We start from the raw sequence: 14,150 nt of genomic DNA, 5'->3' as shown, positions 1-14,150 counted from the left end.
TATCAATACTTCAAACATCATGAAAATACCATGAAACTTACCTTAGATTGAGTAGAAACAAGCCTTGAATGGAAACACTCTTCTAGCACCAAAACCTCACTTCACTTCCTTTGGGTTTTCTTGAGATAGATGGACTTTTACTAAGTTTCACACACTTGTTTTCATGGATTTGAAGTGGTTGATCTTGGCTTTCCTTTGATTTTTCTTATGGATGAATGTTGGAGAGAGTATTCTAGAGGTTTATGTGTTCACAAAATGGTAAAATAATGATTGGGTCGAAATTGGGTCTATTTAAAGTGGTCCAGAAAATTCTGGATCGACACAATATGCGGCACACTTTGTTAGACGCAAAGCATGCTCTGCGAGCCGCATGTTGTGTTTGCTGGACGCATGTTGCGCCGCAAAGTGCGTCAGAATGTGATATTCTTGCCAAACTCTCTTCGAAACTTAACTCCAATGATCCGACGAGTCTTAAACCTTCCCGAAGCTTACTAAACATGGTTTTTCTCCATTATATCCCCAAGATGAACATGTCTGCCCCCATGACCTCGAATTTGTTTTTATCCTGCTTCCCAAAGCTAGGACAATTCGCATTCGGCGAAACTCAACATACGAAAATGAGAGGTGTAACATTAAGACCGCCGATTAAAGGGACAAAAATTAAAGACCAGTCCATATGAAGGAAATCCGCGCAATTTTTTGTTTACTTTGTTCTTAATTAATTATTTGTTTTATTTATCCCATGAGCTGGCCCAATCCAATCTCAAACCCTCACGGGTAGGCGGGCTTGTTCTTAGTTAGACCCGGCTAAAAAGTCTCGTTCTTAAATGGACAGAAAAATCTATATCCAAGCCTACCAATTACGGGCAAGTTTGGGCTGGTCCAGCGGGCCTAGCCACATAATAATTAATAGTAAAACTTACACAAATAACTACCTTTTAACAGCTTCTAACAAGTTATAGCTATAAGTTGAAGATTTACAATTCGTAGCTGCTTTTGGCTGTATTTCAGTTGTATCTCGCATTTTTGAAATATAGTGAAATATAGCGAAATACAGTGTGGCTGCTGAATTAAAAAAAGGCTATATTTATGGCAATAAAAAACTTTTTCAAATATATATATGGTAGTTTGGATTAATGGTTCCATGATTCACGCAAATCTCATGAGGTTCCATTACAGCTAACATCTCTCTATCAAAATCAGTCCATTCAAATTGTTTTTGCTGATTTTGTTGTATTCGATTGTATTTCGCGTTTTTAAAATACAAGAAAACACAAAATTTGGCAGAGTAAAAATAGGCTGTATTTATGGAACATATTCTCTTCTTTCATTTTAAATGGTAAATCAAATTAAATCAACCATGTATCACGCAAATGGCTCAAGTTCCATAACAACCCATGTTTCTCTCTCGAAATTACTTCATTCCAAAGTTTTAGAAATACTTCCAAATACCGAAAAATATACACTGGAATACAATGAAATATGGTTGATTGTTTAAGAAATATAAAATTGTAGTATGCGTATATACAATGGAATGCAATGAAATGTATCAGAAACTGTTTCGTAAATTAGAAATACATTGAAATATAGCGAAATATACTGAAACAGTACACTGAAATATATAGAAATATACTGAAACAGTACATTGAAATCTAACGAAATATACTGAAAACATACAGAAATATATTGAAACACCACAACCACAAACCCTGCAGAACCACCACAACAACTGGAAAAACCCTCCTGCTTCCTCCGTCGCCTTTCTTCCGATCCACCATCCTGCTTTTCGAGATCTGAGAAAACGCAAACATAGTTCTACACAGAAAATCGTCCAATGTTGGTTTTCTTCAGATCTAATGGGTGATTAATGGGTAATCAAATGCCCCACAATTACTCCAACTGGGGGTTTTAAGTTCAAATGATTCTATGAGTACCGTATTTTCTTTCAAAGGAGCAATTTCACAAACACCTGGTGTGCGTTTCTTGGGAAAATGGGGAAATCAAACAGTATTGAAAGTGGGTTTTTTTTGGATCTAATGGGTAATGAAAATGACCCACAATTATCTCCAGCTTAATCCAACTGGGGGTTTTAAGTTCAAATGATTCTATGAGTATTGTGTTTTCTTTCAAAGGGACAATTACACAAATAGTTGGTGTGCGTTTTTGGGGAAAATGGGGGAGATCGGACAGTATTGGAAAAGGGGTATTTTGTTGTACAGATCTAATGATATGGTGGATGATTATTTAGAGAGTTAAAGAAGAAGAAGAGACCATTGTAATGGGGTAAAGAGGAAGAAGAGGAAGAAGAAGAAGAAGATGTCATGTGGTGAGTTGTGAGGAGAGAGATTTTTTTTTAGGGTTTGGAGAAGATGATAAATATTAAATGTGTAGTGAGAGAGAATAGAGAGGTACATGTATTTCAAAAATTACTGGATCAGTTACGAAATGTAATTTTAGAAAAATAAAGCTACAAAAATTAAATAAAAAAATAAGGTAGTTATTATTCATAAATAAGTCTTAGACGTAGCTATGACAAGTAAATTTTACTAATTAATAATAATACCAAAGGTATCTACGCGCGTCTAATCTTTACGCAAAAAGAAAATTTAATAAACCAACTGAGAATTTAATTAAGTTGCAAAACTCAATTCTCTAAATAATTTTTTCCTTAGTTGATATGTTTTGTTACCATAATTTTACCCTCTTCTTGGTTTTTTGGTCATTAAGTATCTTAGTTATGAAAAATATGGACTTTCAAATTACCTTAATTTGGTTTTATGTTTTAAAACAAGCTAGTGGGAGCATGATTGCACTTGTCAATACTATCAAACAAGCAAGTGGGACCAGACGTTGCAGGATCACATGATCTATAGGCTTGAGGAGTAACCTGTATGCCTATATTATTAGCTGGTTTGGCCAAATTTTAAAAATGTAAAAAATGTTTTTAAATGTTTATTTTAGAGAGTTTGGATATTTGATCAAGTTATTAGAGAATAATAAGTGTTTTTGAGTAATAGTAGAATTTATTTTTCAGAGAGCTGAAAAAATAACTTCTCCGCTGAAACACTTTTTAAAATCTTAATCACACACAATTTATTGTTCTAATATTGATACAAGTAATTTTTTTTCCAAATTGATTATATTCTACAAATTTACTTCTTTTGAAAAAGGAAATTTTCGTAACTACAACCCTATATAGAGGAGTAGATTTCATCATCTATAACTATGATTGATTCACATTGTATACTTACAATATGTAACTTTTTCACATATCCCCTCTTTATCTACATTTTTTTTTTTGGGTAAATATCTACAGAAATTATGTTAACCCGTATTAAATACGAAAGTCCATTACTCAAACTAGTCACTCAACTATTCGAAATCATCTAGTAAAGTTATGTTTCTTTTGTTTGCAACAAAAAAATAACTTAACACCTAATTTATCCTTTAAATTATCAATCTTTATCTATTTGTATATTTTGATATTTTTGTTCTTTCTTTAGTCTATACTATGCACTTATAAAATAAATAAATATTATTTATAAAGTAAAAGAATAATTTTCAACCATATATAATGTTGGAATAATAAAGTAATTGGGTACGATAAACAATTCAAGTAGAATAATTTATTCGTATCAATAATTTTGACTTAACAATAAAACTTAAAAATTTATTTACATAATTGGAAATGAAAGAGAACAAAAGCTTTAAAAACATTCATGCATGTAATACAAAAAGAGTTATTTAAATAGAATATATTTTATAATATATATGCTTGAAAAGAAAAGTAACTTTGAAAGTAGACTCCACCTAGCTAGGGCGCTCTTCACCTGCACCTTAATGCTACACTTCTGTAGTTAGGAACTAGCCCTTATCATTTCAAAATTTAAGCCTAACCAAATTGACTACATTAATCCAAAGACGATTAATTATCTGCTAGAAAAGCAATAAATATCTAAAATGTAGCCTAGTTCAATCGACTACAATGAATTATGAATCATTTCCCAAAAGGTCTCCGTCATAGGTGAGAGATTACCCAATATATTAATCTTTATAGAACAACTGTATAACCTTTATATAAGATAATGATTAAATACACATATATAAATAAAATGCATGTGTTTGAATATCGAATTCTTTTATTTAATCATGATTAATATGTACTTTTACTTTATTAAATTAATTAACCATGGTAAGTTGTGTTGATTTAGTACAAACACCCGATATGGGTAAAATATTACGTGGAAGATATATGCTTTAGGTGAGAAACAACGTCAGATAGTTTTGAATTTGATATAGCATATACACAATCCCTATGTCATGTTTCACAATGAGATATTAAGGATATATGAAAGTGGTATCTAATATAACTAAGAACTTTAAAAACTGTATGAAATTATAACATATAGTATCTGGTGAGATTTTTTTGAAAATGTTTGTATCTATTATAAATTACTCTTTTCGAAAAATACTTCCAACAAAAAATATTTTATTAAATAAGCAAAATCTAAAAATTTGGTCAAACAATTTATAAGTGACAAAAATCCAGATTCCCTCTCTCTTTTATTTAGATTATTTTATTTGGTCCAACTAATGTGATGTTGGTAATTCTATACCACATACGTACAACTTACTATTATTGTGGAAGAGCAGGTAAAATTTGCAACAAGTAGTTAGTGGATGTAGAGTGCTATTGCACTATCCTATCTCTTTGTGACAATGTATATGGTTAACCTTCTCAAAATTTTCAAATTATACGTGTGTATTTAAATTACGAATTTACGACGGTCCTGCTTTTGCTGCCCACAAGCAATACCTCTCTTTGAGAATAGTCATACAAGTTTTCCACCATTTAGGAAGTCTTTTTGAGAGCACATGTTTATCATTATCCACAATGCGTGTTTCGTCTTATTTTTCGAAAAGTGAGTCATATTATTTCATTTAAGCTAATGATGAAAGACAATCTGAATGCTAATTAACCAGCCTTTAAATGAGTTGGGGGTTGGAGGTGTGGCGCCGGGGTGGGGATGGGTTGGCGGGCTTTTTATAATTGGGGTGCATCGGACCGCCGGCAAATAATGAGTACGTCCCAGATAGAGTTAGTGGCTCGTGTAATAGGCAACATACCATTTCACGCGGTACGAGAGACACTTGAGTCAACTGCCCACGCCCTATAGCTATCTTAACCCCCTGCAATTTTGGGGTCAATTCCCCCTTCTAATTACTACTAAAAAAATGAGATTCTTGAGAATTTGAGTTTATTGCTCCAACCATTAAATGACTTTCTTGAAACCGTATAGTCAATATCCAATATGAAACAGTTAGTTGAAGGATCCGAGCTAGTATAAGCATATTAAAGGATAAATAATCTATTTCTAACCTTCTTAGACAGCTAATACGTGATAGCAAGTAGGTAAAACCGTTTCTCTAGACCAATTGTACTTGGCACCATATCATAACACTCAACTTAAATAACCCAAAAAGTGATCGGATGTACCAAAATACCCCAATAAAAAAAAAGTTACCGAAATACCTTTTGCGCACTAATTTAGTGCGCAATACCTCTTTAATATACGTCCCCACCATCTTCCCCACCCCGACTGTCCCCCACCATTTAAAAAAAAAACGACGATCCTTCAAAAAATAGTTGTCCCCGCCTTTTAAAAACATCATTTTCGTGTTATTTTTTAATCCAAAAGTCAATATTCTTGGTATATTCAAGGCAAGGAACAAGTTTCAAAACTTTGATTTCGGAATAAAGCGGCGTAGAATTCAATTTCAAAAACTACCTTCAATCTAGGTATTTCACTATGACTTTTCAATTACATTGTTAAATATATTATTATCCTAAGCATGTTTGTTGTGTAATAGTTGCGGATTTCGAAAAAAAAAATACTGCCCTTTTTTTTTTTTTGCACATATGGGGCAGTCCACTGCCACTTTGTTTTTCATTTTTTTATTAATTAATTGTTAATTGTTTGTTAGCTAATTGTTTATTTGTTGATTATTTATTTAGTATTTGTTAATTGTCAGATTAGCTAATTGTTTATTTGTTAATTATTTGTTAATTGGTTGATTAGTTAATTGTTTATTTGTTAATTATTTATTAAATATTTATTAATAACTTCATTAGCTAATTGTTTATTTGTTAATTATTTGTTAACTATTTAGTAATTATTTGCTAATTGTTTGCTAGCTAATTGTTAATTATATGATAATGAATTGTTAATCTTTATATTCTTATTTGTGAAATATTTGTTAATTTAGGATTTAACATCCTTAGTTAGACCTTAATATACTTAATATTATATGTGTTAGTTAATTGCATTTAATCCTTAGGTTAGGTTTGAACATCTTTAGTTTAAGATTTAAAATAGCATTAATATAATATTAGCTAGTTAATTGCAGTTAGCATAATAATTAATTAATAATTATTAATTCGCAAATTGAGATACTTAATATAATTTCCCGTTAAAGTCTTAGTATGTTAGTATAATTGAACATCCTTAGTTAAACCTTAATATCCTTAATATTATATTTGTTAGTTAATTGTATTTAATCCTTAGGTCAGGTTTGAACATCCTTAGTTTAAGATTTAAAATAACATTAATATAATATTAGTTAGTTAATTGTAGTTAGTATAATAATTAATTAAAAATTATTAATTCGCAAATTTTGGATAATTAATATAATTTTCCGTTAAAGTCTTAGTTTGTTGGTATAATTGAACATCCTTAGTTTAGGTTTGAACATCCTTAGTTAAACCTTAATATCCTTAATATTATTTTTGTTAGTTAATTGCATTTAATCCTTAGGTTAGGTTTGAACATCCTTAGTTTAAGATTTAAAATAGCATTAATATAATATTAGTTAGTTAATTGTAGTTAGTATAATAATTAATTAACAATTATTAATTCACAAATTTAGATAGTTAATATAATTTTCTGTTAAAGTCTTAGTTAGTTAGTATAATTGAACATCCTTAGTTTAGGTTTGAACATCTTTAGTTTAGGATTGAACATCCTTAGTATAATTTTTCGATAAAAGATTACATAATTAATATTACATGTTAATGATTAATTAAAAATGCGTAAAATAGATACAACACCTCCATGGATCCCGCCCCCTTCATCCGGGGCCCTTCGAGCCAGAGGTACTTCATCTACAGCAGCATAGTAGGTCCCAGCTAGTATGGAATTTGGATGTAGATCCCACCCGCTTGGTCCATCCCAAGTTGATGGAACAAGTACGGGATATTTTAGCAGCTCGGCCCCCACATCCTCGCGTCTTAGATATACTATATCAGGGCGTTATCTATCGTTGCGTCGCTGATGGTCGTGTACAACATGATATGGCTCTTGTGACGGCCATGATTGAGCGACGGCGATCGGAGACCCATTCATTTCATCTCCGCACTAGTGAGGCCACCATCACCCTTCAGGATGTGGAGATCATTTACGGTCTACTGGTAGATGGACGTGCTTTGTATATTGAGGAGCCTCAACAGATACCGTATCGGCAGGAGTTGACTAGGCTCACTGGTTTCGCGCCTCAGGAGGTTGATATATGGGGACAGAGTTAGGTGTCGATGCATTCCCTTGTTACTCACTTGCGCCTCGTAGCATGAAGCATCCGATTACAGAGGACACACCTCGGGTGGATGTTGACCGACGTGCTGGTCTGTACCTTATCATCATATTTGGGGGTATCTTGTTCCCGAACATATCAGGTTCCTATGTGAGCTTGGGGTATTAGCCGCCTCTGCAGCATCTGAGCGAGTTGGGATGTTACAGTTAGGGAGTTGTTGTTCTATCTTACATGTATCGATGATTTTGTCGATCGTCTATGGGCTCGAGGACCGCTGTCGCTGCATTTTGCCTGCTCCTCCAGGTAATATATTTTAGTATGTGCAATTTTATTCTAAATATAGCTTTTTGAAATGATGACTAATAATTTTTTTTAATGATCCTTTCAAATACGGGTGTGGATTAGGATGAGACCTTTTCATCCCATAGCTGCTGACCCTCCGCTTGACTATATTGTTGAGGATGTACCATACGCGCGGAGATGGACGAGAGGCGTAATCCGAGATGTGGATACGCACCACAATATTCTCCCGTTTAGGGATCAGCTTGATCGTATGACATCGGACACGGTAAGTTTTTTTGATTTAACATTAGTATTTTTTTTTTTTTTTACTATTTTAGTCTTTTATTGGTAACTAATTCAATTCTTTTTACAGGCTTTTGTATGGATATCGTATGATCAGATTTTGGATCAGCTGCTGGCGTTTTGTAGGTCACAGTGTCCGTTGATACATATGGATATCGTTGGGATCACGCGCCCGACCTCGTTTTACCACAGTTCGGTCATATACAGAATATACCTGAGCAGGCTACTTGGGAGCATGACCATTATATGCGAGACGAGCGTGCGGCTATCACTGATGCATGGCGAACCTTTATGCAGCTCCAGGTCCACCGTTGGGATCAGAGAGTGGTGATGCTAGCGGTGGACGGACATGCGACTTCGGTCCAGAGGTCCATGGAGTGGTACACGCGGATCACTCCCAGCTTGATTGGCAACCCCGTGAGGCCTCATGTAGATAGTCGAGGATATGAAGCACTCGCAGGACAGTATGAGGCGTTGGTAAGTTTTATTAGTCTTAAACTTAATTAATCGTTTTATGTATTACGTTACAAACTTATTCAATCATTAATATTTGCCAACAAATGCAGCTACGGACCGTGCAGAGGATGCGCTATGAGAGCTTGGACCGTATGGATGACCCCGAGACAGCAGGATATGCAACGCGGATGGTTTAGCTAGTCGAGGGTGGTATGATTCAGGCCCACAAGCTCAGACGTCTCGATGAGCGTGTTCCAAAGGTCCCGCATCAGGCAGTGGGTGGTCGTGGTCATGCCAGAGGGACTGGTGGCCAAGAGGATAGAGGCAGAGGGGCTGGTGGCCAAGGTGGTAGGGCAGAGGGGGTGGGGCCAAAGGAGGTGGTGGTCTAGTAGATGAGCCTGACGACCATACACCAGTTCCAGCAGCCTCCGCCGACTTCAGAGATCCCGTCGACTTCTCACGGGCCGTCGACTTCAAAGATCACGTCGACTTCTTACCGGCCACCGACTTCAGAGCATCCGTCGACTCCTCTATATACGCCGAATTTATTTTCAGATCACATGTTCTGGCCATCGCATGCACAACCGCCAGTTCGTCATCCACAAGGTGAACGGCCAACTCATGATCTATAGGGTGGCACGTAGTTGGACTTCGATTACTTATTCAAGGACTTTGACATGTCTCCGGCTCGGAGGCCCGCTCAAGAGACCGCTGAGGAGCCATCTCAGGAGCCCTCTCACCAGCCATCTTAGGCGCCCGTCGACACACAAGTTTTTTACAATAAAATAATGTATTAAATTAATTGTTTATATGTTACTTTATGTTTAGTTTAGCATAAAAATAAACTAAATTGTTTATATGTTATTTCAGGTTCATTCTTCTGCTCCTGTGGACCCGTCTCCTGCTCCGGCACCATCTACATCTCTGGCTCCGGAGCCCACTCAGGAGACCGCTGAGGAGCCAGCTCATGAGCCCTCTAAAGAGCCCTCCAACCAGCCATCTCAGGAGCCCGTCGACACACAGGTTTAATTTTTTACAATAAAATAATGTATTTATTAATTGTTTATATGTTATTCCATGGTTAGTTCAGCATAAACCTAAACTAAATTTTTTATATGTTATTTCAAGTTCATCCTTCTGTGTCTGTGGACCCGTCTCCTATTCGAGGACTTTGACATGTCTCCGGTTCGGAGGCCCGCTAAAGAGATCGCTGAGGAGCCATCTCGGGAGCCCTCTCAACAGCCATCTCAGGCGCCGTCGACACACAGGTTTTTTACAATAAAATAATGTATTAAATTAATTGTTTATATGTTATTTTATGTTTAGTTTAGCATAAAAATAAACTAAATTGTTTATATGTTATTTCAGGTTCGTTCTTCTGTGCCTGTGGACCCGTCTCCTGCTCCGGCACCATCTACATCTCTGGCTCCGGAGCCCACTCAGGAGACCGCTGAGGAGCCAGCTCATGAGCCCTCTAAGGGGCCCTCCAGCCAGCCATCTCAGGAGCCCGTCGACACACAGGTTTGATTTTTTACAATAAAATAATGTATTTATTAATTGTTTATATGTTATTCCATGGTTAGTTTAGCATAAACCTAAACTAAATTGTTTATATATTATTTCAGGTTCATCCTTCTGCGCTTGTGGACCCGTCTCCTATTGAGGTTGAGTCATCTCCTGAAGCTCACACTTCGGCCACCGTCGTCTCCCATAGGAAGCATATTTTGAACAAGTCCCCAAGGAATGGAACGCAGGTTGATCATGCCATAGAGCATGTACGGATTACGAGGAAGAAGGGGGGTGGAGATGATGGTGATGGTGATGGGGGTGATGGGGTACGCCTTACGCCTTACGCCTAAGGTTAGTCTAAAGGCTTCCACATGTGGGACCTAGGGGGATGGAGATTGTGTATTTGTAAATAAAATGTACATTTTATGTTAATATTATATTTTTTTTTGGGTATTATTTTCTTAATGATAATTAGTTATCTTAGTTTTTATTGTCGTTTAATAATAACTCGTGCGATATCCTAAATTAATCAAAACCCTATAAAATAAAACTCTTAAATCTAAAGATAACAAGTTTCCAAACAAACAAAACTTACTTCGGGGCACTTTACAACCTCTAAAACGACGATCCAAACATATAGGTATACTTGATGCGCTGAGCCTACATTATTGTTCACAGAAAAAGAAATCAGGCTCTATCTAAAATATTGATATTCCGGTGTTTTTAAACATGACTAATCTTTGGTTAAAGTACGGAAAAAATGAATTTCAAAACTTTGGCCAATGAATAAGGGGCTGGGACTTTTATTAAAGAGGTATTGCGCATTACATTAGTGCGCAAAAAGTACTTCGGTAACCTTTTTTTTAATTGGGGTATTTTGGTACCTCAGACCACTTTTTGGATCATTAAAGTTGCGGACTCCTACTAAAAAACTGGCAAATTCTGTCGTTTTTTAGATAATTGTTTTTAATTTTTTTTAAGAAAATCGACGGACTGCATCGGTTATTTTTCGTGCAAAAATGTGTGAAAATATATATTTTTTTATATTATTTTCTTAAATAAGCCGACGGACTCCGTCTGTTTTTTATTTTTATTTTTTTATTTAAAAACTGACGGTGTCTGTCGGTTATTAGAGCAAAAAACAGTATAAATTAAAACAATGTAAGTACTTGAACAAAGAACATGAGTGGTCTAGTGGTAGAGCCCTTTAATGCCAAGGAACATACCCGGGTTCAATTCCAAGATGTTACATTTCATTGTTTTATTTTCAAAAAAAAATAAAATGGAGTCTGTCGTTGGTTTTTCAAAACCAACGCTACCTAAACCGACTACCCATAGTCCGTCGGTTTTCCCTAAAAAACCGACAAACTTTTTTCTGTCGATTTTTGCCACTTTTTTAGTAGTGTTTAATCATTGGACAAATCAAACCCTCTTCCAACTCCTAGAGTTGTGGTGGATAATAGATCCCTCTAGTTTTTATCAGATGTTTCGAGTTCGAGCTCTGAGAATAGAAAAATTTTAGTAGGAAGCGCTTTCCCCTTCAATGGGTCTTAAGCGACGTAAATCTAGGTTAATCAATGCTCCAAAACAAAATACCAAACACTGAATACCGAACAAAAATCATTAAAAAAACAAAAAAAAAAAACCTGCCTCAATCATAGTTGCATGGCTTTTTGGGTTAGTATCTAAAAATTTCTAAATCTGAATATTTATTTGAAAAGAAGTTTTGAAGACTCTTTTAGGAAAGATTCCAAGGCAGATGATTTCTCCGATTTAGCTTTATTTTCAGGTCTAATTAATGTGATCTTGGTAATTCTTAACCACATGTTACTTATGATGCAAAAAAAAGAAAAAAAGAGGTAGTTAATTTTACGAATAACCCATGATATTGTGAAATAGAAGTTAGACGAATCGTTAGCTAGAGACACAGAAAATTTTATATAATTGGAGAAAATAGTCAGCTTCCCACACAAAAACTAAAAGAAAAAAAATCAGCTATAGAACGATAATGGTCCATTTCCTAGTTGCAACTAGCAAACTTAGCTTGTTCTGCCATCTACTTGAAATAGTATATAAAATGGTGCACCATATGAAGTTTTATACCATCTCATTTTCACTTAAAGTATGGCTTACTCAAATCTAATCTTTTGTCTAATTTTTCTTTCATCCATTGCATTTATTGCACAAACAGTGAGTTCCAATTATCTCTCCCATTCTTGCTCAAAATCTGGCAACTTCGCGCCAACAGTCACTATGCACAAAACTTAAAAAATCTCTTAGCTGATCTCAACTTGAGAACTCCTCCAACAGGGTTCTCCACTACCTCAATGGGGAAAAAACCTGATCGAACACATGGACTTTCTCTATGTCGTGGTGTGTTTCAAGTGCCGATTGCAAGTCCTGTGTGTTAGCTGCTAGTGAAGATCTTGGAAAACGTTGTCCATACGACAAAGAAGCCATCGTATGGTACGATAATTGTCTCTTGAAATATTCCGACGATTGTTTCCGTGGAGAAATTGACAATACGTACAAGTTTTCCTTGTGGAATCCTGCTTTTGTGAGTAATCCAGAGTATTTTAATCCATTGACAAAGGAATTGTTGGTATGATTGGCTGAAAAAGCTTATGGGGTGCAGAATTTGTATGCAACTAAAGAAATTGACATTGGGAAAAATGAAAAATTGTATGGATTGGTTCAGAGCACAAGGGGTCTTTCTAAAGAGGATTGTAAGAAGTGTCTTGACAGTATTATTACTGAACTTCCAAAATGTTGTGATGGAAAAAAAGGTGGAAGATTTGTTGGCGGGAGCTGCAACTTTAGGTATGAAATGTACTCTTTCTTTAATGCTCCTTAGAAATTAGAATACGTCATTAATGCAGAATAAATAATCACACACATACATAAATATATATGTGTGTGTGTCTGGACGGCTTGACCTAAAAGTCCAATATTGATGTAATTTAGTTTGAATAACTTGCAACTTTTGTTGTTGTTATTATTATTGGTGTTGTTGTTATAATTACTGTTTTTGTTTTTGTTGTTATTATTCTTTTATGTTGTTATTATTGTTTTTCTGTTTTTAGCTTGTAACACATTTTTGAATGATCGACCTTTTCTGCCGGTCCTTCTTTTACTGCACTCTATTCGAAGGCACCGTTGAAACTATTACGGACATTTGAATCTAGCTAAAGGGATTTTCTACACATAAATCCACTCATCCAAGCTACTTGTGTCATTGGAGGTTTGGCCCCGACTCCTGCCTTGTTTAAAATAAACAAAAGAATTATCAATAAGGAGGGCGATGCAAAGCGTAACCTCCAAGGATCCTAACTAAAAGTAATAACTATGGACTGAGCTAGCCACAAGGCAGCCTTACCAAATTACTAGAAACAAGAGACCCGGGGGAAGCTAGGAGGCCACTATAGTACAATCCAAACGAATGCATCACCAAAAAACATGACAACTAGAGACTAGTTTCATAGACAAAAATCATCAATAATAATAATAATAATAATAATAATAATAATAATATTACTAATAATACTAATAATAATAGTAATAATAATAATAATAATAATAATAGTAATAATAATAATAATAATAATAATAATAATAATAATAATAATAATAGTAATACTACTACTACTACTACTACTACTACTACTAATAATAATAATAATAATAATAATATTACTAATACTAATAATAATACTAATAATAATAGTAATAATAATAGTAATAATAATAATAATAGTAATAATAATACTAATTATAATAATAATAATAATAATAAAAATAATAATAATAATAGTAATACTAATAATAATAATAATAGTAATAATAATAATAATAGTTATAATAATAATAATAGTAATAATAATAGTAATAGTAATAATAATAGTAGTAATAGTAATAATAATAGTAATAATAATAATAATAATAGTAATAATAATAATAATAATAATACTAATAATAATAATACTAATAATAATAGTAATACTAGTAATACTAAT

General features: G+C 34.4%; 1 pseudogene; it reads left to right on the top strand.

Moving 5' to 3' along the window:
* The first annotated feature begins 11,681 nt into the window (after positions 1-11,681).
* On the top strand, positions 11,682-13,270 carry LOC132638687 (cysteine-rich repeat secretory protein 38-like; annotated as a pseudogene).
* The last annotated feature ends 880 nt before the right edge of the window (positions 13,271-14,150 follow it).

Source organism: Lycium barbarum, chromosome 4 (genome assembly GCF_019175385.1).
Source record: "Lycium barbarum isolate Lr01 chromosome 4, ASM1917538v2, whole genome shotgun sequence".
Classification (NCBI taxonomy): domain Eukaryota; kingdom Viridiplantae; phylum Streptophyta; class Magnoliopsida; order Solanales; family Solanaceae; genus Lycium; species Lycium barbarum.
Note: the sequence above shows the minus strand (reverse complement) of the source record. Positions and strands in the feature narration are given on the sequence as shown.